This window comes from Crocodylus siamensis, chromosome 1, assembly GCF_052110815.1.
Source record: "Crocodylus siamensis isolate JL-2025a chromosome 1, ASM5211081v1, whole genome shotgun sequence".
In the NCBI taxonomy this organism is placed as follows: domain Eukaryota; kingdom Metazoa; phylum Chordata; order Crocodylia; family Crocodylidae; genus Crocodylus; species Crocodylus siamensis.
Window position 1 is genome coordinate 391481090 of NC_143395.1, and position 27852 is coordinate 391508941.

Genomic DNA, 27852 nt, shown 5'->3' on the forward strand with positions numbered 1-27852 from the left:
TTGTCTCCCCATTCAGTAAGTGGCCCACGCTTTCCCTGATTGCTAACATACTTGTAGAACCCTTCTTGCTACCCTTCATGTCCCTTGCTAGCTACAACTCCCATTGCGTTTTGGCCCTCCTGATTTCATCCCTGAATGTCTGAGCAATATTCTTATACTCCTCCCAAGTTGTTTGTCCAAGCTTTCACTTTGTGCAAGCTTCCTTTTTGTATTTAAGTTCACTAAAGAGTTCTCCGCGAAACCAAGCTGGTTGCTTGCCCCTTTTGCTAATCTTCCTGCACATGAGGATGGCTTGTTCTTATACCCTCAGTAAGAATTCTGTACAATACAAACAAGCTCTCCTCGACTCCTTTTCCCCTCAGACTGGCCTGCCAGGGGATCCTGCCCATCAGTTCCCTGAGGGAGTCAAGATCTGCTTCTCTGAAGTCCAGCGTCCATACTCTGCTGCTCTCCTTTTTTTCTTTTGTGAGGATTTTGAACTAAATCATTTTGTGGTCACTGCTGCCCAACCTGCCATCCATTACTACATTCTCCACCAATTCATCCCTGTTTATGAGTAGCGGGTCAAGACGAGCATGGCCCCTAGTTGGTATCTCCAACACTTGCACCAGGAAGTTGTCTGCAATGTTCTCCAAAATTGGATTGCCTGTGTACTGCTGTATTACCCTTGCAGCAGATGTCAGGGTGATTGAAATCTCTCATGAGAATCAGAGCTTGTGATCTGGAAATTTCCAAGTTTTTTCTGAAGAAGCCTCATCTATCTCAATCTCTGGGTTCTGGTGGTCTATAGTACTGTGAAAAACCTAAGACTATTTACCCAGAGTGGGCCCCTACCTAGGAGCTCTTGCCCAGCTGGAATGGTGCGACTACGAGGCAGCGGGAACTCCCGGCCTGTCTCGGCTCAGCTTTATTGCCTTGCCAGGTGAGGCGGATTGGCTTAATGAAGCAGCCAGGGCTATTTCCAGTGGCAGAGAGAGGGACCCAGGGAAAGAGTGCAGGTGGTGGTGATGACACAGGTTGGTTGGATGGAGAGTCATCTGCTGCCTGAGACTGAAGTCCCCAGAAATGGGGCAAGAGGCCAGTCCGATCTTGCGAGCTCGGAGGAGCTCACACTTAAAAGGGGAAAAAAAAGAGAAGAGAGAGATGTTTTTTTGTTTCTCGTGCTAATTAGATGTCGCGAGCAGTTGATTAAGCCGGTGAAGCATCAATTACAGGAAAAAAAAACAAACCCGCTTGCTCACAGCTCCGGCAGTCAAGCATTTGCAAGTGAAGACAAAAAGAGGGAGGTTGTCCCCGAGCCCTTGCAGCTGGGAAAAGAGCATGGCGCGGCCAACAGGTTTTTTTTTTTATTCAAAGTCATCAAAGTCACGGCAGGAGAGATCCGAGAGAGGAAACTGACCCAGTTATGCTGACTGGTGCCGGCCTGTGAGGAAAGACGACCAGTGAATGTCAACAGGGCGTAGAGGCCCATGCCCATACTCGGTGATCTCTACAAGCACACACCCAGTACAACATCACCCTTGTTGCTCTCCCCTCTAACCTTAATCCAGAGACTTTCAACAGGCTAATTTCCAGTTTCATACTGGAGCTATAACCAATCATACAACTCATTTACATACAGCGCAACTACTCCTTCTCCTCTTCTCCCCTACCTGTCCTTCCTAAACAGTTTATACACATCCATGACAGTTTTCCAGTTATGTAAGCTATCCCACCAAGTCTTTGTTAGTCCAAATATATCATAGTTCCTTGACTGTGTGAGGACTTCCAGTTCTTCCTGCAGGTTTCCTAGGCTCTGTGCATTCATGTACAGACACCTGACGTGACTAGCAGATTGCTTTACTTTCTCAGGAAGAATGAGGCCTCCTCTGCTTCTGCTTCCTCCTGGTCTCCCACTTCCCCACTTAACCAAGGGCTTTGTTCCCCACCCCGTGGCGAACCTAGTTCAGAGTCCTCCTCAGTAGGCTAGTGAGCCTGTCTGCAAAGATATTCTTTGCTCTCATCACCAGGGGGATCCCATCTCTTCCTAGCAATCCTTCTTTTTGGAACAACATTGCATGGTCAAAGAAGCCAAATCCCTGCTGGCAACACCACCTGTGCAACCATGCATTGATCTGCAGTGTCAGTAGGGTCCTCTTCTGGGAAGTGAATGATGTGGGTTTTAATACCACCAAAGCTGAGAATGGTATCAAACTGGGATCTCCTATATGTTGTATGAGTGCTCTGATCCCTAGACTACTGTATAAAAGGGCTGAAGGAAGTAGTGCCACATAATTTAAAAGAAAAAAGGGACCCCTCTCTTTGCATTATGAAAGGAAGAACTTTAATGTCTAATTCCAGGAGAGGGCTCCAAGCTGTTATTTCTGAACTGACATAATTACTTCTCTGCAGCCATAAGTTGAGTGCTTAAGTACTAAGAGGTAGGAGTCTCCTCTCTTCAGCATTTCCTGCTGGTTATCTTTAGCCTCTCCCCAGTCAACATTTTGGCTGTTTCTGCACCTTATTCCTTAGAACAAGATACTATGCATCTTTTTCTAAGGAGCCATATTGTTCTCATTCATGCATAGAAAGTTTAGGCACCTAACTCTTGGATGTGAATACCATTGGGGAGACGTAACAATTAAACAGATTAACACTGAACATCAAAATGCTTAAGTCCATTTGTAGATCTAGTACAAAGTTCAAAACTACAATGAAGTCTACAGACCCGATTAGAAATGCTTCTGCAGAAACAGAGACAGTATGTTTTACTTTGAAATAAAAGAAAAAAAAGAAAACATAGAAAATGAATAAAGGGCAATCCAAGGGCTATTAAAATATAAAATATTTACCAAACTTATCTTTGTAAGATACAGAGTAAAAAATATTGAAAAGCAAAAATACCTCAGCAGTAGTATTTATTATTATTATTTTTATTTATTACTTATATAGTACTCCAGCTGAGCCTGCGAATAATAAAAACAAATCAAAGTGACAGCACCCTGCATAAGCAATTTAGGTCTGGAAGTTACATCATGAAATAGTAATAGAAATGGAAATAGTTGAAATAGTAATAATTGTAGGTTTTACCCAATATCTGTTAGAAAAATAAAATAGCCAAATGGCATAAAAAGTCCAGCAAGTTCCCGACATAAGTAGAATACAAATTTATGTTCCATAAAGCTAAGAAATCAACTGACAGATCAACTACTCTAGATTTGGTTCAGCTAACAGGGAAGATTTGGTTGAAAGTATGAAGGTAGATTGACAATTTGAATACAAATGACCATGATTTGATAGAGTACTTGATCTTGCAGAAAGCAAAATAATGATGAGGAACTTCAGAAAAGCAGATTTTAACCATCTTAAATAAACAGAAGACAAGGCCTTCTAGACAGATAATGTAGAAACCCCACTCTCCTACCCTCCCCCAAATAAACCAAAATGGAGTGCAAGACAGCTGGCTATTCTTAAAGACAAAATTTCTGAGGCACAGATGCAAACCATTCAAATACACAGCATAGGAAAAATTATAAAGAGACCAAAGTGATAGGAGAGTTGTAACAACATAAAAATCAAGACAGAAACATACAGGAAATATTGGGTGGGAGCCAGCATGAAAGATGTACACAAAGCTACAACAGAGGCATGTAGGGGAAAAATAGGAAAAGAAAGGTGCAACATGAGTTGCAAGGGATGTTAAAAGAGAAAAAAAAAGAGTTCAAAATTACATCAGGAATCAGATAACTTGTACGTCTGCAGCTTAGCAAGGAATTATTAATGGAAGATGCAAAAGAGTCTGAATGGCTCATTGTCTACTTTGCTTCTGTTTCACTAAAAAAGTAAACTGGGAACAGATGGTTAGCAAAGTCAGTGTAAACAAAGACTTTGAAGGTAGGGCTGTGTGAAACAGAAGTGATCCGTTTTAACCAGCGTTTCGATGTTTCGACAGAGCAGTGTTTCATTTCGACTTTTGTTTTGAGTTGAAACAGCTGTTCCATTTCATTCCATCAAAATGTTTTGCTGTTTTGACCCTGTTTCAATGTTTCGCCCAGAAGATATAATGGGGAAGGTCAAAACAAGCTATAACTTTGTCATTTATGGCCAGATTTGGATGAAAAGTGCACAAATGCAGTGTGACACGTTTCAAGGGGATAGAGCAGGAGGATTCGGAGAACCTGCCCCCCCAAATCCTGAAAGCAAAACTTGTGTCACATGTATGTGTTAAGCCACAGCAGGGTCAAAACTGCAGGCCTGCTAGCCCCTGCTGAGGACACAAAGTCTGCCAAGCTTAAAGGAGATAGGTGCAGTGGTTTAGGGAAACTGCACCTCAAGCTGCAGACAAGCAAAACTTGTGACATGGGTGACACTGCATGTGTTAAGGCGCAGCAGAGTAAAAGCTTCAGCCCTGCTAGCCCCTGCTGCAGCCACAAAGCCTGCCAGCTGTCAGGGTGATAAGTACAGGGGTTCTGGGTTTGGGGGCCCTTCACCTCTGGCCACAAGCAGGCAAAACTTGGGTCATGGGTGCTTCTGCAACAGTGTCCGTCTTGGGACGGGGGTGGGCAGGGGGGAGGAAACCACTGCAGGCCCTACTGTGGCCACAAAGCCTACCAGCTGTCAAGGAGACAGGTGCAGGGGGGCTCTGGGGCCCTGCACCCCTACCTGCTCACAGGTAAAACTCGTGTCATGGCTGCTTGTGCAACTGCTGCCTCTCCTCAGGCAGCAGGACTGAAAATCCCCCATCACTTGTCACCAAGACCTGGGGGTAATAACTGACCACAGTATGAACATGAGCCAGCAGTGTGATGCTGTAGCCAGCAGAGCCAACAATATGCTGGCATGCATCAACTGATGCATCTCCAGCAAAACCATTGCAAAGAAGTGATTCTCCTACTCTACTCGGCTCTACTCAGCATTGGTGAAACCACAGCTGGAGTACTGTGTCCAGTTCTGGGCTCTGCACCTTAACAAGGATGTGGTAAAGCTTGAGAGAGTCCAGAGAAGGGCCACTCGTATGATCAGAGACTTGCACGGCAAGCCATATGAGGAAAGGCTGAGGGACCTGGGACTCTTCAGCCTGAAAAAGAGAAGGTTGAGAGAGGACTTGGTAGCAGCTTACCACTACATCAGAAGCGTACATCTGGGGCTTGGTGAACACCTGTTTCCCAGGGCACTCTTGGGGAAAACTAGGAGTAATGTTCACAAACTCCTGGAAGATTGTTTCAGGCTCATTTCAGGCTCAACATTAGGAAAAACTACTTCATAACTAGGGTGTTCAGACTGTGACATGGGCTAAAACTGAAAACCCACCCACCTTCACAAACACCTTTAGTACTTAGGTACCATTGTTATAGGTGGTATAGAAATGACCACATCTTCTCTACCTATCATTCTTGGTTTCTCCAAAATTGGGTAATTTCTCCTTTCTAAAAGCATTGTAGTGCTTAGGTTTGAAGGCTCTGAGTTTCACTGATTTTCTGTACAAATATTAACCAAATAAACTAGCTGAGGAAAATATGAACAACCTTCTGTCGATATTATCTCACGTATTAAAAGCAGGGATCACAGGAGATGATGCCTTCAATTAAAATGGTATTTGCTTCAGCTTGAAGCCCAGAATGAATGATCACTTTCTCTAAAACTGAATGATTTTTCTCCTTGCTTCATGTTTTGATAGATTTATAAATAATTCATTTTAATGTCATATTTCTCATTCAAGGGTTAAAGAGTCATTCCTTACTTTCCAGTGAGACGGTTGCTTTGTAGGAATTTCTTGTTCCTTTGTATCTAACACTTAAACTCCGGGGCTTGTTCTCAGCTGGTGTCAGTTATCACCGCTTCATCAAACTCAATGGGATATTTCTCTCTGATCTTTGAGAAATAAAATGGGAAACCAAGCAACTCTGAAAGAGAGACTGCACCATTATATCTCTGAATCATTTCAATAAATAAGGTTCACATCCAATTGTAACTATGCTAGATCATTTCACATCCAGGTGTAATATCGGATCAAACTGTGGATAGCCTCACCTGGTGTCCTGTCTCTAACAATCTCTGTATTTCAAGATCTTTTTTCAATCTTGTCACTGCACTGTAAACCCAGTCTAATTCTGCCAAACTAATTCTTCTGACATGGGGTGACCAGTTTGTCACATAATATTCTATTTGGTACTACTCTAATCTATCCTATTGTTAAACACATTACAGTTTTCCATGTGATTACACATCCCAGGAATAAAACCTAAAATCCTCACTACTTGATGCCTTGATTAGTTACTGTTTCAAATAGCAGCTGCATTCCAGAACATTTGTATTTCCCGTAGTAACCCATGTCAATAATATTCATTACAAACATTTTCTCAGCCTAGGGCAGGGGCTGAGGGCCACTTACTGAATTTTGGCAAGCCATTGAGGGCCACATGACAGGCAGCCAGGGGAAGATAAATATTAATTTTCTAAATTTTTTAGGGGCCCCACGGGCCAGATCGAATGGCCTGGCAGGCCGCATCCAGCTCATGGGACAAGTTTTGCCCACCCCTGGCCTAGGGTCTTCTACCGATAGTGTCTCATCTCTAGGTTTACCTTCAGGGCTTTAAACTAGTGTAGGTCATTTTCTCTGAAATTTTCTGATTTTCAAATATCCTTTGTTTCATTAGCAGATCTATTTTAATCTTCTAACTACTCCAAAAAAACAGTTTGACAATCCTCTTTGACTTTTTTGCATTAAGATGGCTGAGCATTTCTACTCTACCTATACATTTGCCCCCTATATTTTGATCAGTAGAAATGAAAACTCAGTTTGTACTTTAAAATATCTGTTCCCTGGAAGAGACAGTATAACAGCAATTCTTCTCATAAAGGCAATAAAATACACCTTGGGAAGGAACATCAGAGAAAATAAAGCTTAAAAGCTTAAGTAAAATTTTGCACATATAGTAGCAAATCATATCATTCAATATGTGGTATGAATCAATGCATAATATGAAAAACTGCTGTGTTATCTTGCCTAAATGTAGACATGTAATTCTGAGAAAGGGTTCATAATAATGTGAGTCAAAAATTGGAATTTAGAATGTGGGGTTGAGCATATAAACCAAAAGCTACCATGATTTCTCTGTTAAAAATGATATATTAATAGAATTTTACTAATTCAATAGTCCAAATTTGTATCCAAAATATAGTGATCTGAATAAATGTGAATTTACTCTCAAAATCAGTAACTTCAAGTAAAGAGTATTTCATAAGTCTCCAGAGTGCATTTTGCCAATTTGTTTTCCATCAGGCAGTTTGTCAGCAATTTCCAGCCTCACACTCTCCTTTGAAAAAGACAAAACTACTGTGTCCCAGTCTTAAACAGAAAGTAGCTTCATATCTAATACATTTTCTTTGTACTTTTCAATCCTTTTTTCCACCTACAAATAGGAGTAACCAATGCCTCTACCTACCATAAAAGGATGGAAGTGAAAAAAGTCATCAACTGCTTCTCAGCTGCCACTATTTTCTCATTGTTCAAGCTGAGACCTGGTCCATAAAGAAATAACTGATCACTGTACCAAAATTGCTTCACAGCCGAGGCAAAAAGGGCCAGTTCTGCTCTTGTTTTACATTAGTGTAACAGCAATATGGTAACTCCATTGCCATCAGTGAAAGTAGCCCTGATTTCCATCATTGTAAACGATTCCCAAAAGGTATTAACTGATTGGTGACCTCTGAGACGAATCTAATAAAGTAGAAGACCAGTTTTCCTACTACTTTAAAAGGTTTCCTTTACTGTATTTCAGGACTGACCAAGTTCAAAGCTGCCAGGGGCACCTGTCATAGGCCCCTGGGCCCCACACTGCAGGGCCACATGCTGCAGGGGCTGTGTGCTGTAGGGTCCCAGGTACCCTGCCAAGCACACCCCCTCTGCCACAGGAGAAGCTCACCATCCCTCTCCCCTTCCCCCAAGCAGACCAAGCCCTCTCCTGTTGCTTCTACCAAGGTGGTGAGCCTCCCACCCCCTCAGCACTGGTGTGCAGGCAGCCTACCCCATCAACTCTCCCCCGCTGCCTTCCATCGTGCCCCAAGACTCCAGCTACAGGCACAGAAGCAGGAGCAATGGGGGGAATGACAGATGGGCAGGAGCAGTTGCAAGCCAGATGCAGCCCTCAGACCGCCAGTTGATCAGCCCTGCCTTATTTAATCAATTAGGCCTTAATTCAGCAACATACTTAAACCTGTACCTAATTTTCAGCACTAAACAGTTCCTTTTAATTGAACAGGACTATTCATATCTTTCATGCTGTCACTTATTTAGGTATCTTACTGAATTGTAGCCTTAAGTGATTGAAGGGTGACTGTTCATGTATCATATGTTCTGCTACAGGTCAAGATTAGAAGCCTTGAAATTGCTTTTATATAAGCCTGAAGACAACAGAACTTCCTATGCCTCTAATAGGAGAGTAATTCTACAAAAATAAAACCGTAAGAATGGGATAGGAACACCAAACATGAATATTTATGCATATGTGCTTGCTGTTTTCTATTTTTATAAACCCATTAGTCCTCACCAGAGATCTTTAATATAGCATTTTCATTTCAAATACCCTACTTGAAAATTCAAATATATGTAAGATTTGAAATAAAGGCCAAAGTAAATTAATATATTTTCAGGTATGACATAATAATCCATCTAGGGAGGGGAGGGACAATAAGCAGGCATTCACTTCTGTTAAGGTGAGTGTCAAAATGTTAATGTTTGAAAAAGTAAGCATTGATCAACACAACATCAAGGCTAATATTTAATTCTCAGAATATCCAATCTTGATGAGAACGAAGATATAAAATCGATATGCAAGGACTTGTATCTTCATTTATGCTTGAACAAATTGAAAAGAAAGTGGGGTAAAATGCTTCCAAAACCAAATAACCTTTTATGCTAATTTTGCCCTCTCCCAAATGGGGTATAAATAGCTGCCTAAGCTGAAAATCTGAGTAGACCCAAATATGTAAGACTATGTATTCACTATCAAGAAGAAAGGTATATTTTTAACCTGAGTTCACAGATTTGAAGTCTAGTGAAGACAAGACAACTTTTAATTTTAGAAGCTGAAATGAAAGGCTGGATTCTCCCATATTCGTTATCTTTATCTGCTAACTGGTATTTTTCCTTGCTGGGCATTTTCTGGTCTGAGTCAACAGGCTTGCAAGCCTATGAAATAACGGCCCTACGATGATTCAAGAGGGAACATAACTTGACATGAATGCACTCTGGCAATCCCAACTGGTGGATGAATTACTTTACAATATTTAGGGGCCAACCCAGGACTGGCTACTGGAGTATAGAGGTACAACTGGCTCTACTGTTGTCCCTAACAACAGCTGGAAATCCGATTCATTTTTACAGTTATCTACACTAGAGTCTTCAGTGAAAACAAGTAGGAATATTACATTTCCAGTTGGGAATTTGGATTAGTATAACATAATAACAAAGAAGAAATGTCCTTCCCTCAGCCAAAGACACATTTAATAAATTCCCAGGTACAGAGTGTGGGATTGATAACCTGAAATGAATGATTAACTTGTTACCTGGAATATAACTTTCTCTGGTTTGGTGTATGCAGTGCACATCTACCTACACTTGATGCTACATTGCCTTGATATAGCACTCCCTCGATATAGCACGTTGGTACAGTTGTGTTGGACATAGTGGCTAAAAGTAACCATGTGTCACTGGCACAGTGCAGTACAAGCTGTTCCTGCACCATCATTTAGTACTTCCAAAAGGAAGTACCAAAAGGAAGTACTAAATGATAGCACAATAACAGCAGCATGTAGGGGCATGTGTTGATGTGCCTTGCAGTAACCAGGTGTCTGAAGGTAAAGTAGTATTCACCCCAATCAGTGTGGATGCAATATACAATCACAGTCTTCCCAATTTCCTTGTGAAAGTAATTCACTTACTTTTATGAAGAAGAAGCTTACCTGTTTCCAGCACTCAAACACTAGTGTGCAGGATAGGAGGAACCTTGCTGAGGTCTGACTAAAAGGAATGTCCCCTTCCTAGGAAGCTGATTTTTTTGAGCATGCTAATGCAAATTACCAGTGGGTTCAAATCCCTCAGTTAATCTACAAGCATGAAAGCCTAACCTGTGAGGAATGGCAGCACTAATACAGATTACAAACAAGGTAACAAGGGGCTGGCAAACATGCATCCCCTTAAAGGAAGACCCCTGTTCAAAAAGTAAAGTAGAAGTTCAAGATGATGAAGAAGGAAAATAGCCAGTCATTGACAGTTTGGTGATTTTTTTTTAAATGAAAAGGATTTTAATAACAAAACTGATTCTCCTATGAAACAAAAACTGTTTGATAAACCTAACCAAAAAAGGAAAAACTCTAAATAACACTGAGAACATTTTGCATATGGTGCAAGATGGGCTGATTTAAAACCTTGTAAAACAAATATTTTGTCCTTGTTTTTCAATCAGCTGTACCGATCTGGCTATAAGTACTGCCAATACTAAACTTTTTTAATTATAAGCAAGCATAAAAAAATATGGGATTGGCTTAATATGAGAGTTTTTCTATTCCTTTTTTTGGACTCTGAGCCTTTTGGGTGCATCCTATCAAATTTCTCAGCTTTTCTCCGCAAGCTAAAAGGCTAGAAGCATTCTGTTTTAAAAAATGAAAGCTGAGATTCTTATGAAGAACACATGATTCCAGGAGTGGAAGATTTAAGAAAAAACACTAACTACTATGAGACTTATTGCAATAAGATCTTATTGCAATAAGATCATGAAACTTTGCAATATTAGGAAGAAATGGCTACACAGAGTCAAGTCAGTTTTGACTAAAGTGGAGCAGAGTGCTCTATGCTGCATATGTGTTCTGACTTTTTCTGATTTCAACTTAGCCTCTGAAAAGATAAAAGGGCAGCACCATCTTGACATATCTCCTAACTTTTTTTGGCAAATTATGATTCAAGGATTTTTCCTTGCTTACATTATATTTTCTTGCTTGCAACATTTATCAGCTCTTCTATGACAAATGCAGAGTTTGGGAAAAGTTTTATTTATTAGCTTTAAGTAAAATGCAGATAAGATTGTATTCTGCACCATTTTTTGCATGCCAATTTTTAAAAGGAATGAAAAATACACAGGAATACAAAGTTGGAAAGATTAAACCAGAAGAGGCTCCAAGCTCTGTTCTTTACCTAAATCGCTGGGGTCCCAAGGGCACTTTTACACATGTTCTGGGTGTGGGGGGGGGGAGGAGGGGGGGAAGGAGGTACTTTAATTAGAGTGGCTCCGAGAGCCAGTGATACGTGAGGAAGGCTGCTAGAGCATGGCAACTGCTACTCTCCAGCAGACTCGATTAATCCAGCGCAGCCTCTGCAGAATTCCAGCACACTGGCGTAGCCTTCCCACTCACGTATAGGTCCCCCAAGTGTCCAGTGTGTAAATCCATCTCCGTGGATTCTTTGCTGAGTAGGCTGAGTTTATATTTTTACTCTTAGCTGGGGTGGGATTTGTCTTTTCAATCCATATGAATTTTTGGGCTGCCTCTTTTCTGCAAAATGAGAACCAGGACAATCCAAGGCCTAGCATCAGGGAGTCCTTTTATGTACATTGTTATTTAAAAGAAGGTTTAGCCTTTCCCATGAAAACAAATTCACAGAAGTACATAGCAGACTGCTGAAAGTAAGATAATAAAACTGTTGACTTCAGGGTTTTGTGCTTAATGACCCTTCTGAGTCAGGCTTAAAGGGACATGTGTTACTTGACCTAAAATATTGCCTTCTTTTTGGACTGTTTTAGGGACTGGGACTCTGAGCACCACTGGGATTGTTTGCATCACAATCCACAACCAGATCTCAATCTGGTATCACCACAGGCATGCCTAGAATATCTCTGAACTTCTTTGGAAATCATGGATTTATAGTAAGGGAAGATGTGCTATGACAGAGTGCAGATCCCATGTACCCTAAAGACAAGGAAAGGCAGAGAGCCAGCTAAGAACTTTTGCAATTTCATCACTCCTTCTCTGTGTACAAAGAAGCTTGATAGAGGGAGATAGAAAGCTGTGACAATAGAAAATTGTCCTGAGGCAACAACACAGGAGACAAAGTTAAAGGTTGCTCTGAATAGCTGCCATGGGAAAAGGGGGCATTTGGGGCAAGACAAATAGCCTTGCCCCTTCTTTTAGAAGAGATATCTAGGCTCCAGTGTGCTCTGGAGGCAGAGGGTACACTGCATGGGACGAGTCACTTCAAAAGCACAAGAAAGATATTATTTGTATGCAAATATGCAATGAATATTTGGTAGCATTTCTTAAAGTGATGGAACTGGCTGAAGGAGGTGCCAGTAGGCAATGTCTTCTCCCATTTGTTTCAGGATTCCTGCTGCTGATGAGAGCTTTGCTTTTTGCTTAGACTCAGATATGTCTATTTCAGCAAAATAAGTATCCTGGAGCAAAAATGAGGCTTTAAAGGTAAACAATAATAATATTATAAGAGAAATGCATCAAATATACAAAAAGAATACTGTTGAGATGAAGCAGTGTAATTTGGGTGTTACTGTCTATAAACACAGAAGTGATTTTGTTAGTAGGTTCACTTCACTTTCTCCAATCTCCCCTCAAACCATTCAGTTGCTGATCTTATACAGGGTATAAGTCTTTTTATGTTTCAGTTTAAAAATAAGAGGTTTATTTTGGTTTAAAAATAAGAGTTTTCCACTATGTTTGGGGGAAGTACTTACAGGGTGTGTCTACACATTAATTAATACACCTTTGCTACTGAGCATTAAATTCAGTACCTCTAATGTGAGGTACTAAATACATGCTCCTTAGGCTGCCCTAATTCACAGTAGTGAAAGCACATGCCTTTTTAGTGACCCTTAATGCACTAAATTTTACTAATGCCTAATTTTACTAAGCATTAGTGTATTAGCACAGTTTTTGATGTGACACTTCAATGCGCAGTAAAATAGGCTACTGCACCTTAAAGCATCAATGACTTATGTGCATTTATTTAATACCTCACATTAGAGGTAGATACATCCACACAGACCCAGCTGCTGCTCCTTGTTCCTGTGTCACCATCACAGGCAAACATTAGAGCAGCTGGTGGGTAATTTATGAGACTAATGTAAGGTCACTGAGAAAAATCTAAGATTTCAACCACTGGAAGAAATAGAGGTAGTCAAGCTCTACTTTGACCTACTACCTAGTTGGGGTGAGGTGGTAGGTGAGCTCTGCTACCTTTGACATACATATATGTGTACAATGGGAACTCCCCATATGATTTCATAGATTTCATAGATTTTCATAGACATTAGGGCTGGAAGGGACCTCGGGAGATCATCGAGTCCAGCCCCCTGCCCAAAGGGCAGGAAGTCAGCTGGGGTCATAGGATCCCAGCAAGATAAGCATCCAATTTACTCTTGAAGGTGTTCAATGTAGGTGCTTGAACCACCTCCGATGGCAGGCTGTTCCAGGCCTTGGGGGCTCGGACAGTAAAGAAATTCTTCCTTATGTCCAGCCTGAAACGGTCTTGCAGGAGTTTGTGACCGTTCGACCTTGTCATCCCTTGGGGCGCTCTGGTGAACAGATGTTCCCCCAGATCCTGGTGGTCACCCCTGATAAACTTATAGGTGGCCATCAGATCACCCCTGAGCCTGCGCTTTTCCAGGCTAAAGAGTCCCATGGCTCTCAGCCTGTCATCGTAAGATCTGTTTTCCTGCCCTCTGATCATGCGCGTGGCTCTCCTCTGGACTCTCTCTCTGATATATGTGTCAGAATCCCATTGGTTCAGAGGAGTTGAGCAATACTAGATAGGTTGAAAAATCTGCCTTAAAGTTTTGTTGTTGTTGATGTTTTGAAGCAGTGAAGGCAAAATGAATAAGCTGCTGTTTGCTCTGTGAAGCAGTCTAGGTATCCTTTATAGTATTCTGGACAGGCGCAGAAAAATTACTTAATAATGGCTGAATAGGACACAGGGGCATTAGGGTTACATTAGAGATGTTTCAGATCTTGTTATTAATTCTCTGTACTTGGCAGACTGTTTAAAAACTGGCAAGGGAGCATTGCAGGCAGAATGTCATTACAGCTGCACAGGTGGAGGGAAATCAGCAAGTGGCTTTTTCCAGACTAGTGACTGGGGCTAAGGAATGAGAAAAAAAATGTGCATCTCATCTGACTGGCAAGACCAAAGTACAGTATGCAGAGAAATAGTGGTTAAAAACCTGTCCTAGCAGGTTAGCACTGGGTAACTGAAGCATGTCACGTGTTATTTGGCTTCTATCTCTGTAACAGATGTCTTTTTCACAGGTCAGGCAGAGAAGATGGACAATTGTTTTGGTGGCTAGAAATAGAGAGAGCAAAAGATAACAAAACTGGAAAATTTCCCATACATTGGGCGCATTTCATAACTGCTTTGGTAAGAAAGGGAGGGATAATCCTCTCCATAGTTCTTTTAGCAGGTGTTTATGCTTTTGGCATTGGCAGCAATATTTTGTATTTACACATGCAAAATAAAATTCTTTCACATTTGCAGAAAAAAATAATTACCCTTTATGTGACTTACAGCTGCTCTAATCATCCATCAATGCTGCTGTCCTCTTTCTGAGAACTTACACTGTTAGCGTTGCTTCATCTGGAGTTTACTGAGAAAATTGCCTATTCTCCAAGTTGACTTTTAAGAATGATTGTAGTGTCACATTGGCTTCATTTAACAGTGTTGGTTTTGGTTGCTAAGTAAAAGGATTTCATACAAGTATAAACTAAAGAACCTCAGAAGAGACACTACATGGTACTTGAATACTACATTGATCAGCACCATACACAAAACTCAGATTAAATCAGACAGTTAAAGAGCAAATAACATTTTAAAAAATGCAAATGCAAATGGAAACATCTCTTTTCTCTTCCAGTACGGAGGATGAAGTTTGGAATACTTATAAGGACAATATAGTGATCATCATTTGTAAGTCAACATTTCACAGTAGTAAAGATACCTATTCCATTACAATTGGAAAGAACTCAAGTATTTATGATACCGGCATAACCAACTCCAAGCTAAGCACTAGTAAGTACAGAGTACTGGATCTGGTCCATGGGGTAGTTCAGTATTTATAAAGATACAAGGCCTGTGCAAAGACATGCTTGGGTGGGATGGGCTTCACCTTTTCCCCAAAAGTAAGCATGTGTTCTCTTCTAGGTTGGCGGATCTCCTCCAGTGGGCTTTAAACTAGGCTTGTCGGAGAAGGGGAAGATGAGGGCAGAGGAAGCCTTGGACTACTAAACCAAGTGTCACCCACAAGAACAGCCCAGCCTAAACCGATGATGAGCAGAACAAATACCCAAGTAAGCAACAGGGGCCAGGACAGTACTGAGATTAGGGGGCCAGTACACACATCTTCAGGAGGCCTCAAATGCCTCTACATAAATGCTCGTAGTATGAGGAACAAGCAGGAGAAACTTACCCTCCTGCTAACTGACACCAACCCAGATATAGTGGGGCTCACAGAAATGTGGTGGGACCCAACGCATTATTGGGTGGTGAATATCAAGGGCTATAGGCTGTACAGAAGGGATAGGACAGGGAGGAAAGCTGGGGGTTTAGCGCTCTACATCAAGGAGGAATACACATCCTCATCAAGTAGCACAAGGTCAGAGGAGGGGCACACTGAAGTGCTCTGGGTCAGAATACAAGGCAGTCGAGGGGAAAGAGACTTAATGGTGGGGGTCTACTACAGACCACCCAACCAAGGGGAAGAGCTAGACCGGGAATTCTTAAGTCAGCTCACGGAGGTAGTTAGATCAAAAGATGTGGTCATCATGGGTGACCTGAACTTTCCGGACTGGGAAGAGCAGTCAGCCAGGTCTGACCGCTCAGTTGGTTCCTAGCCAAAATACAGTACCTCCAACTAACCCCACCAGTGGAGACGCCCCACCAGGGGAGACAGCTTGTTGGACCTGGTGCTGGCCACGGGTGATGATCTGGTAGAGAGGGCTGCGGGTGCTCAACCACCTGGGCGACAGTGATCATCACCTGCTGGAATTCACTATCCAGTGCAAGGTGGCAAAGGCCTGCAGCAAGGCAGCAGCCCTGGACTTCAGGAAGGCGGACTTCACTGAGGTAAGAAGAATAGTTGGGGAGGCACTGAAGTCCCAGAGGGGAGGGGAGTTGGGTGTCCAAGAAGAGTGGTCATTCCTTAAGGAGATGATCCTCCAAGCCCAAAGGGTGGTAATCCCAACACAGAACAAAGGAGGCAAGAGGGCACAAAAGCCGCCATGGCTTACTGAAAGCATAAAGGAATGTCTCCTAGCTAAAAGGGAGGTGTACACCCAATGGAAGGGAGGGGCCATCACCAGGGAGGACTATACCTCAGTTGCTTGGGGCTGCAGGGGGGGTGGTCAGGAAGGCCAAGGTGGAGATGGAACAGGGAACCAGATCAAGGACAACAAGAAGTCCTTTTTTAAATACATAGGGGGTAAAACGAAGGTACCGGGTAATGTGGGGCCTCTGCAAGACACGCAAGAAAATCTGGTCATCACACCAGATGACAAAGCTAACCTTTTTAACAACTACTTTGCCTACATTTTCCTTAGCAGGGACCAGATCAGGGAGGTGCACCCAGGCCTAGGGTCAGGGAGGATTTAGTCAGGGAACTTCTCAAGGGACTGGACATATTTAAATCAGCTGGTCATGACAATCTCTACCCCAGAGTGCTGAGGGAATTAACAGAGGTCATTGTGGGACCCCCTCGGGCCCCGGGGGATGCACACCTGGGCCACAGGTTAGCGAGGATTTAGTTAGGGAGCTTCTGGAGGGGTTGGACGTATTCAAGTCAGCCGGCCTGGATGATCTCCACCCTAGAGTTCTAAAGGAACTGGCCGAGGTCATTGCAAGTCCCCTGGCACTTTATGAGCACTCGCGGTGCTCTGGTGAGGTACCGGAGGACTGGAAGAGGGCCAACGTGGTCCCCATCTTCGAAAAAGGCAGGAAGGAGGACCCGGGAAACTATAGGCCGGTTAGTCTCACCTCGATCCTAGGCAAGCTGTTCGAGAAAATTATGCTGGCACACATCCAGGAGGGGCCAGCAGGAGACTGCATGCTTAGGGGCAACCAACACGGGTTCATTACAAACAGGTCCTGTCAGACCAACCTGGTGGCCTTCTACGACCAGGTCACCAAATCCTTAGATGCAGGGGTAGCAGTGGACATAGCCTTTCTGGACTTTCAGAAGGCCTTCAACACTGTCTCTCACCCCGTTCTCATTAAGAAACTGGGGGACTGTGGTGTCAACACCCACACAGTCAAAATGGGTCACTAACTGGCTGGTGGGCCGCACCCAGAGGGTGGTAGTGGATGGGTCCTTCTCAACCTGGAAGGGCGTGGGCAGTGGGGATCCGCAGGGCTTGGTCCTCGGGCCTGCACTGTTCAACATCTTCATCGGCGACTTGGACAAGGGAGTAAAAAGCACCCTGTTTAAATTTGCTGATGACACTAAGATGTGGGGGGACGTGGGCACATTGGAAGGATGCAACAGGCTACAATCAGACCTAGACAGGTTACAAGGGTGGGTGGACGAGAACAGGATGGGTTTCAACACAGACAAGTGCAAGGTGATGCACCTCGGGAGGAACAACCGGCACCATACCTACAGGTTGGGGAACTCCCCTCTTGTCAGCACAGAGGTGGAAAGGGATCTGGGGGTCATCATTGACTCCAAGATGAACGTGGGCCGGCAGTGTGGAGAGGCAGTAAGGAAGGCCAAACGCACCTTGTCATGCATCCACAGATGCATCTCGAGCAGGTCCAAGGAGGTGATCCTCCCCCTCTATGCGGCACTGGTCAGGCCGCAACTGGAATACTGCATCCAGTTCTGGGCGCCGCACTTCAGGGTGCATGTTGACAACATGGCGAAGGTCCAGAGGAAGGCCCCCCACATGATCAGGGGTCAGCAGGGCAAGCCCTATGAGGAGAGGCTACGGGACCTGGACCTGTTCAGCCTTCAGAAGAAGGCTGAGGGGGGATCTAGTGGCCATTTACAACTAGTCAGAGGGGACCAGCAGGCATTGGGAGAGTTTCTGTTCCCTCAAGCACTACCAGGAGTGACTAGAAATGACGGTCACAAGCTGGGAGAGGGTAGATTCAGACTAGACATCAGGAGGTGCTACTTCACTGTAGCACCTCCTGATGGGTGGCTATGATCTGGAACCAGCTTCCAAGCGAAGTGGTGCTGGCTCCTACCCTGGGGGTCTTTAAGAGGAGGCTAGATGAACACCTTGCTGGGGACATCTGACCCCAGTACTTTTTCTTGCCATGGCAGGGGTTTGGACTTGATGATCTGCTCAGGTCCCTTCTGACCCTACCAACTATGAAACAGCTAGTATTCACTTCAGATTTGGATTCAGCCCTTTGGGGGGACAGTGATTTGATTGATCACCCAGGCCCATCCCCCACCTGTTCTCCCAGCCCAGCAATGACTGCCCAGCCTGCCCCAGCTCCCACCACTTTGAAAAAAAAAGCCCCACTCCCCAGGTGCTGCTGGGCAGGAGGTCCATCCCCATTGCCCCCCACTGTCCCATGCTGCATAGGGGGCTCTGTCATGAGCCCCCTGAGCTACCCCCCATCCCAGCCCCCCACTGTGGCTGTCTTGCCCGTTCCAGCTCCAGCCCTTTAAGGAAAAAAAGACTAAAAACCCTGGACTCACTAGTTCCTGCCCAGTGGGGGGTGATCCCTGCTGCCCCCCGCTGCCCCCATCATGTGGGGAGCTCTTCCAGAAGCGCCACAAAGCCCCGAGACTGCTGCAGGAGTGGTGAGTCCTGGGGCTGGTTTTCTTTGGGGGGGAGGGTTCTTAAAAGGCCAGAGCTGGGATGGGCAGGGCAGCCATGTGGAGGCTGGTGGGGCATCGGGGAGGGAGGCTTATGGCAGAGCCCCCTCATGCAATGTGGGACAGTGGGTACAGCAGGGATTGCCCCTTGCCTGGCAGCACCCAGTGAATCAGGGCTTTTTTTAAAGCACCAGGAGCTGGGGCCAGGCAGGGCAGTCATGGGAGGGGGCTGGGGGAGTGGGTGGGGGTCAGCAGGCACTGAGGGAGCAGGCAGGGGATGGGGCCTGAAAGGGGTCTCTCCATGGTCTCCTCCCCCCTCTTCTTCCCTCCTCCAGGTCCCCCAGCCCCTACTTACCAGCTCCGAGTCTGGCTCCAGCTCCTTGCTGCAGCAGGCAGGGACTGCCCAAATCGTCGAAGCTCTCCAAATCTTTTCCAAAGATTTAGAGAGCTTCAAATTGATTTGGACCTTTTTATTGTTCCCCTGGTTCAATTCAGATTTGAAGAGCTGGCCACCAAATTGAGCCAAATCTCCTCTGAATAGAATCAGCACCTGAAGCTTCACACAGCCATAATAGATACTTGCCAGGATTCTCACTTGATATAGAGCTCCACAAAAGGACTAGCTGATTCCTGAAGTTAAGGATTTTGCTCCCTCATTTTTAAACAGTTCTTTGTCATTCTGACCACATTCATTTACATCACCTGTAAGTGAATTGTCTCAGCACTCAAATTCATCAATATATTTTTAAAAGGTGTTAAAATTCCATTGTCTCATTGTTCCTGGTTTTTCAGTTGACATGTAGGTCTAGAATGTCATCTGTTGTGAATGTGTGTAATTCCTAAATTTCATCAGTTTCACCAGCTGAGCACTTAGCTTGTGGTATTTAAGATATTTTGAAGATGAGCAGAGAACATGAGCAATATTTTTCAGCAATCTGCCAGTCTCATTAGGCATGCCAAGTACATCAAGAAGAGTTGTGCAAACAAAGTACACTGCTTTCTGGTGTTTTTTGATGAGCAGATGTTCTGGTTTTTGTTGATTCATTTCTAGGATAACCATTTTATGATACTTCTCTGCTTGTGTTCTACTTCCTGTTACAGGAATTCAGAATTATCCATGTGAAAGGAAACAGCTCTGACTGTGTCTGATTGGATAACACCCAGTTTAACAGCTGTGTGATGGTCATACTAAAAGTGTCTATCTTGTGGGAGGGAAGAATTTCTGTAATTCAGTATTCTAATGAACTGTGAATCCAAACTCTGAGAGCACATTAAATGCTATACTTTGGTATTACTCTTATCTGGTGGCCTGACATTTCATTTGAGAATAGCATACACAGCACTGTGTATTTTTTCTTTTGGCTGGAAGATATGTACTTTTTAAAAGAATTAAAATTAAATCAAAATATCACTTCTTTATCTTTTTGTACTAACTTAAAATAAGATAATCAGTACAGCATTCCTTGTTCTCTTCCACACACCAAACCAAAACACTGTTACATTCGAACACATTTATGATTATTTTTTTCCACTCTGGATACTCACAGCTTCTAGTAGACACACTTGGGGGATGCCATAGACTTAGAACAATTTTAAGAGACATATTACGCATTTCTGAAAATGCTTTCAAGCTAAAAACTGTAATCTCTGGCAAAGGGTAGAATGGTAGAAATAAAAATAGAAGCAAATAGGATGCTCCAGGGTTCTTACCTAGCATGTATGGGTTGAAAAATAAATCAGGATTACTGGAACTTGCTGGAGGAAAAGGAAAATATGGGACAAGAATATATGAAATTGTACAATGCAGTGCAACTTCAAGATTTAGAAAGCAATGGAAAGCTGCTAGAGGCTGTAAAAGAAGAGCTTGCATAAACCACAGCAATGTTCGTTGAGCAAGCAGAAAAGAATGTGAATGTTAAATAATCAAAGGGGAACACACAGGGCTGTACCAAGTAACTTTGGACAGCCACATGAAAAAATTTAAAATGACAGACAACAATGTAGAAATGGATGCTGAGGTAAGTGGTGAGGTGATGGAGTTCCTTGAGCCAACTTATACTTTGCTGCACATATGGAAAGCTGCATTCTACAGATAAAATTGCCTGGGCACTTGGGGTCTGGAAATGATAGCAAAGAGCATTCTAACTGTCAAGGCAAGAAAAAGTAAAAACCAGTGAATTATTCAGGAGATGAAGGTGTTATATTGATGCACATGGACAATGATGCAGATGTGGTAAGAGAAATCTATAAACACAGAGACGTTACAGGCAGAGAGTTTGTGAAGGCAAATGCCAGTTCTGAGTTGAAAAGGGAGATTTATTTGGAGATGTACTTAGGGACATTAAACAAAAATCAATTTTACATGCAGAAGGGACCAATCTGATCACCTCTCTTGATCTCCTAAAAACCCCAGTCCATATATTTTCATCCACTGTTTCTGCATGAAGCTTAATATCTTGAAATTGAACCAGAACACATTTTTGTCTTCTGACATATTCAGTTGAAACAATTTAAGATAAAACACTGGGTCATGATAGGTGGGAAGGCCAGATGAGGAGAACTCACTGATGGTTCTAGATGTCAAAAACTATATGCAAATATATGTTAATTCATTCTTTTTGAAAAATTCGTCAAAGATGAGATTTCTCCTTCTCCTAGGTAAAACAATTATTTGAAAGAGCTCTGATTTTTTTTCTTTTTTTATACTTCTTTATTTCACAGCCAATGCCAAATTTATACTTCTTTTTTTAACTGGAAAGTGCCAAGTCATGAAAATTTAAACTTTTGCAGGAAAAGGTTGATTTTCACACATTTTATGTTTTGAATGGGCTTGGGGGGGTGGAGTTCTCAAGGGCTGTTGAAATCAGTTTGTTTTCTAAAATAAATGATTTTCTGTTCTGAATCTACTGTATTTTCTTGATATCACACACCCTTCCCTCCAAAATAAGACATGCAGCCTGTTTGTAGAACGCAGAATGTAGATTTTTTTTTTCCAGAGTCCTGACCTAAGGCTAGCTTCTTTAATGGAAAGGCTGTGCTGCAAAATGGCTGCTGCTTCTCTCTCACAGGCTTACCCTTTTCACACCCAATGCCAAATTGGCAGCATTTTTTGGCTCATCAGCTAAAAAAAAATCAGCAACTGCTAATTCAATAGCTCCAGTGCGGAAGGGTTAGCACTGGGCTCTATCCTTGTTGTTTGCTTGCTGAAAGCAAAGCAACAATCATTTTGCAGCACAGCATCTCATTGTTTCTACTCCTCCATGCTTCTATTCCAGGGAAGAAAGTCATCTCCACTTAAATACTCACCCCAATTTTGGAGGTCTGATTTTGGGGGAAACATGCTGGTGCTACATGAGTAAATATGGTAATTTGCAGGTTTGAATCTGAAGGTGTTTTAGATAAAAATGTATTAAAGATTTAAAACAAATGAAATGTTTTCAATTCATGGAAATAGAACTTTTAAATGACTCAACTTTTAATTTGTTCCTGACAACTTGAATATTGAGTTTTTGTCCCATTTTGGGATTGTTAAAATTTACAAACTATCAGATTTTTGCAGAATGGGAAAATCACTTCCCTTTCCCTCTCCTTCTTCATGTTTGGTCCTTAGGCTACACAGGTTTTGAAATTATCATCACCAGGGAATGTACTGCTTTTAATTTAATTTATCCAGAATGGTTTGGATTAATATGAGTCTGAATTGCAGTGGTTGGCCTGATTTGAATTCTCCAGTAGATAGTAATGCCACATGATCTCAGGCTAGGACTTCAAGCTGATGTAAATAATCATTCATCCTTTTAATTCATAGAGGCTCTCAGGTTTATGCCAGTTAAGAATATTATTCCCTACTTACATAAACCTCTGCAATTTCTGCAGTAAATATTGGCAGTATTACACTGGTAGCACCAGGGGCTGGCCAGATTACCATTAGAAAGATGTTAAGGTATGATACAGTACTTTATGGTTACAGAAGAATCCCTGGAATACAGATTATAAAGTGTTACTGGATCAAATCATTACTAAGAAAATACATGGGATAGTTATTAACTGCATTTGCTCGATTTGTAAAAATATTTTCAGTTCTTCTATGAAATGGGGATTGATTCACTTCGTTTCCAATGCCTAGAATCTAGTAGAATGAGCTTTAGTTAAAGCTTTCCTGCTGCCATTTTGAAGTGCAGGACGCTGATATGTGAGACACGAAGGCTGGCTGAAGCGCAGCAATTACTAAGCTCCAGCAGACTCAATTAATCAACTCCGCTCTGATGCACTGTAATTACAGCACATTGGACCAGCCTCCCAGCTCATGTATAAGCACCTGTTGAACCAGAAGAATAATCCAGTTTGACCAGATTAAGCATTTATGTCTTCTATATAACTGATGGTCAAATATAGGCCCACAGAATAATGATCCAATATGACCAAGTCTAGATGGCCTGGCTCTCTATAAAGAGAATGGAAAAAAACAGGAAACTTCCAAGACTGATTCAGAAAACTTGGAAGCACCTAAAGGCACCAAAAGGAAATGCTAATTACAGTGGTATGTCTGAACTCTTGCCCTTCTGTGGATCTCAGCTGCCTGACTTCAGTTCATCAGTAAGCAGCCTCGTTCTTTTGCACTCCCATACTCGAAGGCAGGTGGCTAACCAACCAGTGGTGCCCATTATTTCTATTTTTGAACCAGTGACTTTCCAGTGTAAAAATGCATAGACACTCTTGAGAGCAGGGAACAGAATGCAGCACTGAGGAGAGTAGCCTTACCTCTGGATTAGATAGGCATGTTCCCTCATGCCTGTGCTCTTTCTGGTCCCATACTTATGTGTTACTGGCTGCACAATGGCTCAATTTCAGTGGGAAAGGTGCAGCATATTCTATAGTTTATTCTATAACACAGATGTAAAGTTCAAACGAATTGGTGAGGTGGATTGTGATGGCTAGAACCAAAGGGGTTGATGAGTAAGTTATACCACAAAAGATCTGCTTCTTGAGAGCATGTAGCAATGGCATAATAGTTAATATTAGCTAAGGCAAAGCTTGCAAGATTGTTCCCCGCAAACATACCCTGTCTGTCACAAGCATAACCGTGATGTTAAAATTAACTGTCTGTACCTATCATAAGACTAACATGGTCCTCAAGAAGTGGAACTAGAAAACAGAACTGCAAACTTTAGCTGACCTAATGGTTCTTGTTTAAAGGTCAGTCAGAATGACAAACCTGACCACAAGGTATAATTAACACACTCCCAAAAAATCTGAAAAGGAAGTAACCAAGCGGGTTGAACTTAGAGAAAATGCTAATCTCAGACCCCAAAGTGATGTGGTGTGATTTGCATATTGGGTAAACCCAAGTTTAGGTAGTAATTTTTTTTATGATAATTTCTAACACCTTCTAATCCCATAGGGTAACAGCTGTAGGGTAAGATTGTGAGTAGCTGTAAAGCTAACAGATTAGCATAGAACAAGATATAAAGGAACACGCATGTCAGATGACCAGTAGGAAGGACGGAACAGAATGGTCATTGCTGTTCCAATCCCAGACTCCAGACTCCCAGTGAGAGCAAGGACAACTAAGGGACCTTCCCCGGTGATCCCCCTGACAGCATCGATCGGGGATACCTGACTTCGCTGGATCAAGTTGGCATGTATCTGGCACTGAGGGCCTATCAATAAGTTGCCAACCAAGTGGGAACTCTTTGTCAGTTTGTTTGTTTGTTTTTATTATCACTGCCAACTTTTAACTTTTATTGTATTGTCTGTTTATTAGCTTAAACTTTTTGTTAACTGTTATACGTGTAAAACATATTTTGCTGTTAAAACATATTTTTATTGCTATTTTGCTGCTAAAAGTAAAATTTATCTTTACTTTTATAAGTTAAACTTGTCTTTGCTTCATTCTGAACTCTGCCTCCTCGATCCTGAACCAAACAGCCCAGTGGCTGATACATTTGCAGCGCCCAGTTGGCCTGTGACAGTGGATCCAGATTATGGTGCTTCTCACAGGCCAGATGACCTACCTATGGATATGATTCACTTGGCTTCTCACCACAAGTGCCAGAACCACTGTGTCAGTGTGGCCAACTGGAGGGGGGGAGGGACGGTTACTGCTGCTGCTTGCCACCCTGCACTGATTTGCATGCTGAATGGCAATCAAAAACTGGAAAACGAGGGTCACATGGAGGGAAGGGGTTCATGTTAAGCGCCTGGGTGTTGGCCATGCCAGCACAGTGGCTCAGAAAGCTGTGGTGAGAAGCTCCCCATGGGCTGGCTCTGAAGTCAGTTGTATGGATGGTCCAAAGTCTGGCCACATGTTTGACTCTCCTACAATAGCAGGTAGGGCACTCTTCCAGGAAACAAGAGATGTGGGCTTGAATCCCCACAAGGTGAGTGGGACCTACAGTGATGTAAGGAGCACAGTTTGCACCAAGGGAAAAACTTGTGGGACAATGTAGTGGGGAGAGGGGAAGTTCTGAGAGCAGGAAGTTGGAAGGGGAGTGAAAGGAGTCTTACCCAGTCGCCAGCTGCCACTGAGGCTGCCTCATGCTCTGCCTAACCTAGCTGTTGCTCTTAAAACAGCAGGATCAGAAGCAGTAGAAGCCTGGTGTCTGTGCTATGGCTGCTGCTGCAAGTGTAACACTGTGGGACTTCTCTTGCTGCTGGGGCATGGATTCCATGGGGATAGGGGATGAATTGGGGCCCCTCCCAAATTGGTACCCAAGGCTGGTGCCCCTCTCACCCATCCTTTGTTATGGTATTGGGGGCCTATACATAGATACTCATATCTTGGATAAATTCTTTAACACCTAGTCTATTAAACATAGAGTGGTTGGCAGCACTACCAATATCACTGATAGTATTTTTGAGCTGAATTCAATACCATCAATAAAAATTAAGTATACTTGGAGTAAATGTAGCAGATTGGATCTTTCCAGGGCCTCATTCATGTATCTAGCACCAAAATGGATTGGTACACCTGTGCACACATCTCAGCATACTCTGCAGCCTTTCAGTTTGCCTGGTGACAGATGACAGCAGTGCATAGGACAGCCCTGATTGCCTGACCCAGACTGCCCCTGGTTATTGCCCGTGTTTCCCTGCAACACAATGTAAGTATTATGAAGGAGGCACGCTAGGTGCTGAGATGCTGCAATTGGCTTGCTTCTAAGAATTGTCAGAAACCCACATGTAGGTGTCCAGGGATACTAGCAGCTCAACCAATTCCTGTACTTAGTTGCTTACTTAATATTGTAACTTGTCAAACAGGGCCACTTTAGCTTTCTCCTTAGGACAAAGGTGGGACTTAGACATCGAATTCCAGTTAGAGTGCTTCACAACAAAAATAGATCAGGCTTTGTTCAAGTGCTACATGGGCATTGTTTGTGCCCAATCCACAGAGAACATTCATTTGTTGGCTTTGTAATTCTTTCAGCTTCGTAGCACAGCCCAGTGATTGAAGCATATTTACTTTGGAGGGCCTCAATTCAATCTCTGATGTGTTGGCTAAGATGAATCCCACCCCTCCCCTCCATTGGGTACTTCTAGGAATTGAACTACCATGATCTGAAGAAGAAGAGCTAACTAGGAGACAGTTTTTCTGCTACTAAAAACTGACAATGTCCCAGGGGGCAGGAGGGGGCACTTTAATTAAAGTGGGTCTGGGGAGCCACACTAATTAAAGCGCCTGCAGTGTCTCATATATTCAGCATCCTGTGCTTCAAAATGGTGACCAGGGCACTTTAACTAAAGTTCGTTCAATGAGCTTTAGTTAAAGTGCCCCCACCACCATTTTGAAGTGTGGAGATGCTGAATACATGTGCCACCAAGGTTGCCAGAACATTTCCGATGCATGATAATTAGCTTGCATTGGAGCAGGCATCAGGCACATATATAGGTGCCCTGAATTTTTACATTAATTCCCCCCTTCCTCCCCCCCCCAACAAAACAAGAAGGCAGGGAGAAGAAGGCAAACCAAAGCTTTAAAATTTAGTTTTAAGTCTCTGCTCTGCCTGATTTAAGGCCAAGTGAATGCCATCCTTCCCCAAGCCACTGGCCACACTTGAGCTGAGAAACCCCTCTCAATGAAATGTTCATTGGAACTGGTATGTTTCTATGGTTTCAATGCATCTGCATATTCCAACAAACTTTCTCTGTCTTGAGGTAATATACAACATACGTTGCCTAGTAAGCTATATGCTGTTTTCTGCACCCAATCCTTATGGATGTTTCTACATTCAGCTCGAGTCTGGCTCCCTAGTTCAAATGGTAGAAATTCACATATTTTATTCTGGAGATCCCTGATGCTACCCAAGATGGCAGTTGTCACATGAACACTTTGATAAGCAAAATGAAAGGCTGATACTGTTATTTATATAAGAAAATCTTTCTGTGTTGTCTGAAATGCTACACTGCAATCTAACAGCAATATTTTTAAATGCAATAACTTACTATGTATCTGCTAAAACTGCAGGTCACAAGGGAAATTATTTTTCCTTTCTTTGGGTTCTTGAAGAATGTATGATCACAAAAAGCGGAGCGTCTAGGTCTTTATACAATATCATTAATTCTTGCGCTTCAGGTAAATATCTGTAGAGAAATAATTGGGTCCTCCCCTGCATGAATATATTGAAAGGTAAGGGTGATGAGGGACCACACCACTTGAAGTCCCAGAGAAACAAATCCGGCATTTTTGCTTTCTCAAAGTCAGGAAAATAAGAGACATGGAAAAGGGAAGAGCTATTATGCACTTATTAATGAAGCATGCCATTCTGAAGTTATCACCCTTGTGTAACAAGTAGGAAGCACAGCAGTATCAGTAGAGTTGGGCAGGGAAGTCTTTTTCCATCTCATGCAAAGTGGAGACATTTCTTTTTCCTATTCCACATCAGGGCAAAACTAAGACCTTTAAAAATGTTCGTGAGAAACAAGAAAAAGCCAGACCGGAACAGACAACAGAACAGGCTGGTTGGTCCTCTCTTGAAATTCATCTCTTGAGTTGCGGGAATCACAGCTTTGTAGGACTCTGTACCCTTACCTCTGCACTAAAGGCTATTTTGGGTAT

General features: G+C 42.9%; 1 protein-coding gene and 1 long non-coding RNA gene across 5 annotated transcripts in view; one reads left to right on the forward strand and one right to left on the reverse strand.

Moving 5' to 3' along the window:
• The window catches only part of GRIA4 (glutamate ionotropic receptor AMPA type subunit 4), a 404982-nt gene that overhangs the window by 234301 nt on the left and 142829 nt on the right, over positions 1-27852 (reverse strand). The gene's annotated exons all lie outside the window — the stretch shown is intronic.
• Positions 14291-15315, forward strand: LOC149875239 (uncharacterized). The gene is made up of 3 exons (XR_016440049.1): positions 14291-14395; positions 14889-15043; positions 15176-15315. It is a non-coding gene; the product is annotated as an uncharacterized LOC149875239 (long non-coding RNA).